The sequence below is a fragment of the Tenrec ecaudatus genome, assembly GCF_050624435.1.
Source record: "Tenrec ecaudatus isolate mTenEca1 chromosome 9 unlocalized genomic scaffold, mTenEca1.hap1 SUPER_9_unloc_3, whole genome shotgun sequence".
Taxonomy (NCBI): domain Eukaryota; kingdom Metazoa; phylum Chordata; class Mammalia; order Afrosoricida; family Tenrecidae; genus Tenrec; species Tenrec ecaudatus.
In genome coordinates this window covers 697,321-703,263 of record NW_027457622.1, presented here as the reverse complement: position 1 = coordinate 703,263, position 5,943 = coordinate 697,321, and the positions used below count along the sequence as shown (strand labels likewise).

Genomic DNA, 5,943 nt, shown 5'->3' with positions numbered 1-5,943 from the left:
AGATTTTCAATAAATAACATTTACTTTTCAGTAGAAAAGGCAGTCTATCAATATTTTTACATCTAACCCACTGCCCTAATGTATACTCCAACTCATAGCAACCCTGTATAGGATTTTGACAGTCTATCGATCTTTATAGTAGATGGATTTCTCTGTAGATAGCCTCTCTATTTAAAATCTAAAAAAGGTGGACATTCTAGAGTACTTAGCACAGTTTATGAATTTGTTGTTGATAGGTGCCATCAAGTTGGTTCCTACTCAAAGCATCCCTAAGCACAAAAGAACAGAACACTGCCCAGTCCTGCACTGTCCTCACAACTGTTCTTACATTTGATCTCATTGTTGCAGCCATTGTTAATCCATCTCCTGGAGGGCCTTCCTCCTTGTCACTGCCCTCGTGATGGCCTTCTCCAGGGACTGGCCTCTCTGGGCAACATGTCCAAAGTATGTGAATAAAGTATCACCATCCTTGTGTCATATTAGAATGTGTGTATATATGTTTATATATATATATATATATATATATATATATATATATATATATATATATATATATATACTTTGTATGCGGTCTTTCACTTTTGGGTGAGTTTATTTTCTTTTTTTGAGGATCTTCTTAATAATTATTTGCTTTCAAACAACAATATTTGGATAGACAATATTTTCTAGGGCCTTCTAAGCCAAAATGATTGCATAAAACTACATTTGTGAGAGTGTGGCCAGGCGGCTCAGACCGAGCAGGGCTTTCCTTCCCAGTGGATTGCAGAGCGTACACTGCCAGTCTCTTGTCTTCTGTTCACCATGGCTTCTTCTGATATCCAGGTGAAAGAACTGGAGAAGCGGGCCTCTGGCCAGGCCTTTGAGCTGATACTCAGCCCCCGTTCAAAAGAGGCCGTCCCAGAATTCCCTCTTTCTCCTCCAAAGAAGAAGGACCTTTCCCTGGAGGAAATTCAGAAGAAATTAGAAGCTGCAGAAGAAAGACGCAAGTCCCATGAGGTGGAGGTCCTGAAGCAGCTGGCCGGGAAAAGGGAGCACGAGAAGGAGGTGCTGCAGAAAGCAATCGAGGAGAACAACAACTTCAGCAAGATGGCCGAGGAGAAGCTGACCCACAAAATGGAAGCCAACAAAGAGAACCGAGAAGCACAAATGGTGGCCAAGCTGGAGCGCTTGCGAGAAAAGGACAAGCACGTGGAAGAAGTGCGGAAGAACAAGGAATGCAAAGACCCCGCTGATGAGACTGCAGCCGACTAGCTTGTCCTGAGGACTGACTTTCTCCCCTCCCTCCTCGAGATCCAAAGACCATGCTGGCCAGTGTCATTTTACTACTATTACTATTTCCCTCCTGACAAATACTAGAAGCCAACGTAGGACGTAAATAGGTAGATCCAGACCATGTGATGTTGTTTTAGGGGCTAAAGGGGAGAAACAAAAAGTGTTTGACTCTTTTTTTCTAAAGTGTTGGAGTGTTTCTAACGTAGCTATTTTTCTTGTTGCCTCTTTTCTACTTCGGTGCACTCAGTGCGCTGGGTGAATGGCTAGCACTGTATTGGCCCCGTGGAAACATGTTTGTGAAAGAGTATGTAGTGGCTTCTCAAAACTGTTAGATGCTGAATATCTGTTTGCTTTTAAATCCCAGTTCTGTCCCGATTTTACCAGATGCTACTGTACTTGAATGGTTAATAAAACTGCAAAGTGCTGCTGGTGGCAGTGAAAAAAAAAAACTACATTTGTGATTATTTATTACAAGAAGGTTCAAGATAAATCTGAGGGTATAGAGACAATTTGGGACTCCACATGAGAATTTTTTTCTACATGAAATATTTATAGCTTTGACAACAAATGGCACTAGTTGGTACCCTGAAACAGGAGTCCTCAAACTTTTTAAACAGGGGGCCAGTTCACTGTCCCTCAGACCCGTTGGAGGGCCGGACCATAGTTTAAAAAAAAAAAAAGAACAAATTCCCATGCACACTGCACATATCTTATTTTGAAGTCAAAAACAAATGGGGTAAAAACACCTGGCGGGCCAGATAAATGTCCTCGGTGGGCCACATGTGGCCTGCGGGCTGTAGTTTGAGGACACCTGCCTGAACTAACTAGTTGTAAAGTGATATCTCATCAATTACTATTACTGTGAAATCTGTCTTTGTAAGATGGTGAAAGAGAGACAAAGCCCATTCCAAGGAAAATAAATCATGTTCAGAGGCATGAAGCTTCTCTTGAGTCTGTGCATGGTGTCCCTAGAGAGGTGCTGACAAGGTGGGGAAACCACAGCTTCTGAGAGGAAAGCATCACTGACCTCAGCCCTTGCATCTACTGAAACCATGGCCTGTTGCTGGGAGGTTTGTGTCTGGGCTCACACTGAATTCCCATCACTGTGCCTCTAGTACAGTAATACACGGCTGTGTTCTCAGGATTCACAGAGCTCAGTTTTAAATAAACTACTTTTGGAGGTGTCCCTGGTTATGCTGACTTGAGACTGGAGAGCTGGATTATAGTGTGTGCTAGCACCCCTCTGTATATCACCAACCCATTCCAGTCCCTTTCCTGAATCATGGCGGATCCAGCTGACATCGGAGCTGGTTAAAGAGAATCTGGAGACAGCACAAGTGAGAGCCAGTGCCTGTGAAGGCTTCACCAGTCCAGGGTCTGACTCTTGTCACTAGACCTGAGCCAGGACACCTGTAGATAAAAAGAGCAACAGTAGGTCATGTGTTCAGATGCTGCATCCCCAGACTTCCTGTGTGAATCCCTGAAGCACTCACCACCCCGAGTCTCCACCAGAAAAAGGAAAGTCCACACATAATTCATGTTCATGTGGATAAGATTCATGACGCCCAGAAAATGCTCTCCAGGGTGAGAAAGAATACGAATTTAAGTACATGTGCTGTGGTTTCACATGGCTGCATATTATGTATTTGCATGTGGGAGGCACATAGTTATGTAAAGTTGAAAAGGGATCAATGGAGGCCCCTGGCTCTGGGAATTACATGGTGATGGGGATGTTGTCTTTGGGAGAACATAGTCCTCTCTCTCAGGTTTTCACTTTACCAATCATATGAACATTTGTTCATATTTTATGTTTAATGTTGCTTTACATCCATTACTATCATAATTACCCAGATGCTATGGTGAAATTATAGAGAATATCCTCATTGTGATAGGTAGGTTTATTGTGCCAACATGGCCAATGAACACACGTGGGATTAATTGAAGGGCAGAGAGGTAAATGGCTTGGTGAGCCTCACCTTTCTTGTCTCTTGCTTTGTGATGATCAGATCAGTGTGTGGTTGCCATAGCTTGCTCTCTGCTTCAATTTACAAACTACACTACCTGTGGGACACCTAACCCATGGACTGTGTTTCTGTAGTTTGAGTTTCCTTCAAAACTTCTTCACCACACTACTGGAGTAATATCGCTTGAGCTTGGGACTGTTGGATCCTGTCAACTGCCTTGCTGTTTGCTGCCTGTGCCAAGATAATCTGAATTGCTCTACAGAGGACTACCCTGTGGCCATCAAGACCTGAAGGACTGCCAGTAGGGAAGTGAGTTGCACTGAGCCATTTGCACTGCTTTATAGATTAACTGTTTATTTCTTATGTTATATAAATAGAGAGAAATTGATAGATATTGATGTATAATCATATGTTCTGGTTTGTTTGTTTTTTCATCTAGAGAACCCTTTCTAACATAATCACAACATAATGGAATCACGGCCGGGCTTTCCTGAATCTCGTCACACATCTGAGCACAAAGGGAAACACTTATCTGTCATCCCTAAAGCTCCTTTCCCCTAGGATATTGCAGAATATTTGGAAAGGAGTAAAGGGTACTTCGAAGTTTTCATCCAGAATTAGAGATTGAATTAAAACAAACAAAAAACCCTAACAACAAGGTTGTTTATGGTGTTAAAAGAAACCACAGAAATACAGTAATTTTTCCTCCCCAAAGGAAAAATTACTGTATATACTCGAATATAAGCTGACCCGAGTATAAGCCGAGGTACCTAATTATTACCTGGGAAACCAGAAAAACTGATTGACTCGAGTATAAGCCTAGGCTGGAAAATGCAGAAGCTATTGGTGAGTTTCAATAATCAAAACAAGTGAAAATAAAATTACTAAAAATTGAGACATCAGTGGGGGTAATGTATTCAAATATTTATTTTAAATAAAAAACAAATAAAAGGACAACAAGTCATTTAACATTAGTAAACCAACACAGTAAGTGGAAAATAGGTTCAACAAAAACAATAAGGTATGAACAATGATACCTTAAGGGTACTATTCCCTGAGTTCAATCAGCAACCTAGCTAAAATGTAAAGAGTAAAATCCTTCAAAACTGGATTCCTCATCATCATCCGTATCCTAATGCAGAGTTTCAGCTGGTGTGAGGTCATCATAGATGCTGTCCTCACTGAGATCGCCGTCATCACCATCACTGCTGTCATTTTCACACAAAACACAGTCTTCACTGCCATTAGCATTACTAATACTACATTTCTGGAAGGCACATCACAACATATCTTCTGGAATGTCTTCCCATGCATCTAGAAACCACTTTGCTTTTAACTCTGTCAGGCTTCATCAGATTTCCTCCTTTTGTTAGTCAGGTTTGGCCAGATGACATCCATTCATGCCACATCCTTCACACATGGTTTTTAAAAGGCTTATTCAAAGATACATCCAGAGGCTGCAGTACAGATGTAAGCCCACCTGGAATAACGGCTAAAGTAACTTTAATAGATTTTGCCATTTTTTTTTAATGTCATCCGACAGTTGGGCTCTGAACATATCCCAAACAAGTAGTGATGGTTTTTTCTTTAAGGCTGCTCCTGGTCATCGGTTCCAAATTTCTTACAGCCATTTTTTTTTTGTTCCGTCTTCATCCATCCAGCCTTTAACATGTGCATGCACAGTAATTCTTGGTGGGAAATTGATCTTCTTAGGCAAAGTCTTCCTTTTAATAATAGTGACAGGGTGGAGCTTAGTTCCATTAGCCAAACATGATAGAACAACTGTAAAGTGTTTGTTTGTTTTTTTCATTTCCTGTGGTTTTGAGGAAAAATGTCTTTTTTTCTCCTAAACTTGCCACAGTTCTGTTGCTTGGAAGATAAAAAGTTATGGCAGTTTCATCCACATTCCCAATATCTGCCAGGTCAAAGTTATAAATCCTTCTTTGTTTTATAATAAATGACTGGAATGACATAATTTTTTCTTCAAGGTCTTGTGACAATTTCTGGGAAATCTTTGTTCTTTGTCTCAAACATAGTAGGCCAAACCTATTCATGAAGTGGGTACACCATCCTTCTGATGCAACAAATTTTTCAATGCCTGGTGCTTTATATTTGTCATCCTTAGCCATCTGTAGAACACGTATGTGGATTCCCATGCGTGTTACACAGTAACTATTTTGATGATACTCCATAATCCATTTATGCAATTCACTCTCTAGAGCCCCACAAAAAGAAATTAAACCACAATGAGCTTTTTTTAGCTTTGGAATCTGTTTCAAGTCAGCCTTCATTTTCCTCCATTCCCTTACTTGCTTTTCATCAACATAGAATTCACTACTTGCAATACTGTTATTGCTCTCTTCTGCTCTTCACACAACCTTCATTTTGAAACCAGGCTCATATGACTGGCGTTTTTGTTTTGGTTGAAGAGTATCCATATCTAATAGGATAAAAAAATAAGACTTTGAAAAAGATTTTTCATGGTATTGCCCCCCACCCCCTACATGATGCGTTAGATGGTAGGAGGGGCAGGAGGGAGTCTGTGTAGATGGGGCATGCAGGATGTAAATTAGCAAAGACACCAGAGGGGAGAGACAAAGCACAGCCACAGAAACATCCTTACCAGTTCAGCTGCCAGCGAAAGTGAATCAGTATGGGTGCTTCTGCCAATTGGAGCTGTCCATATCTTAGGACGGCTGTGATTGGT

General features: G+C 41.0%; 1 pseudogene; it reads left to right on the top strand.

The window, feature by feature from the left end:
• Positions 1 to 736: 736 nt before the first annotated feature.
• On the top strand, positions 737 to 1,295 carry LOC142435908 (stathmin pseudogene; annotated as a pseudogene).
• The last annotated feature ends 4,648 nt before the right edge of the window (positions 1,296 to 5,943 follow it).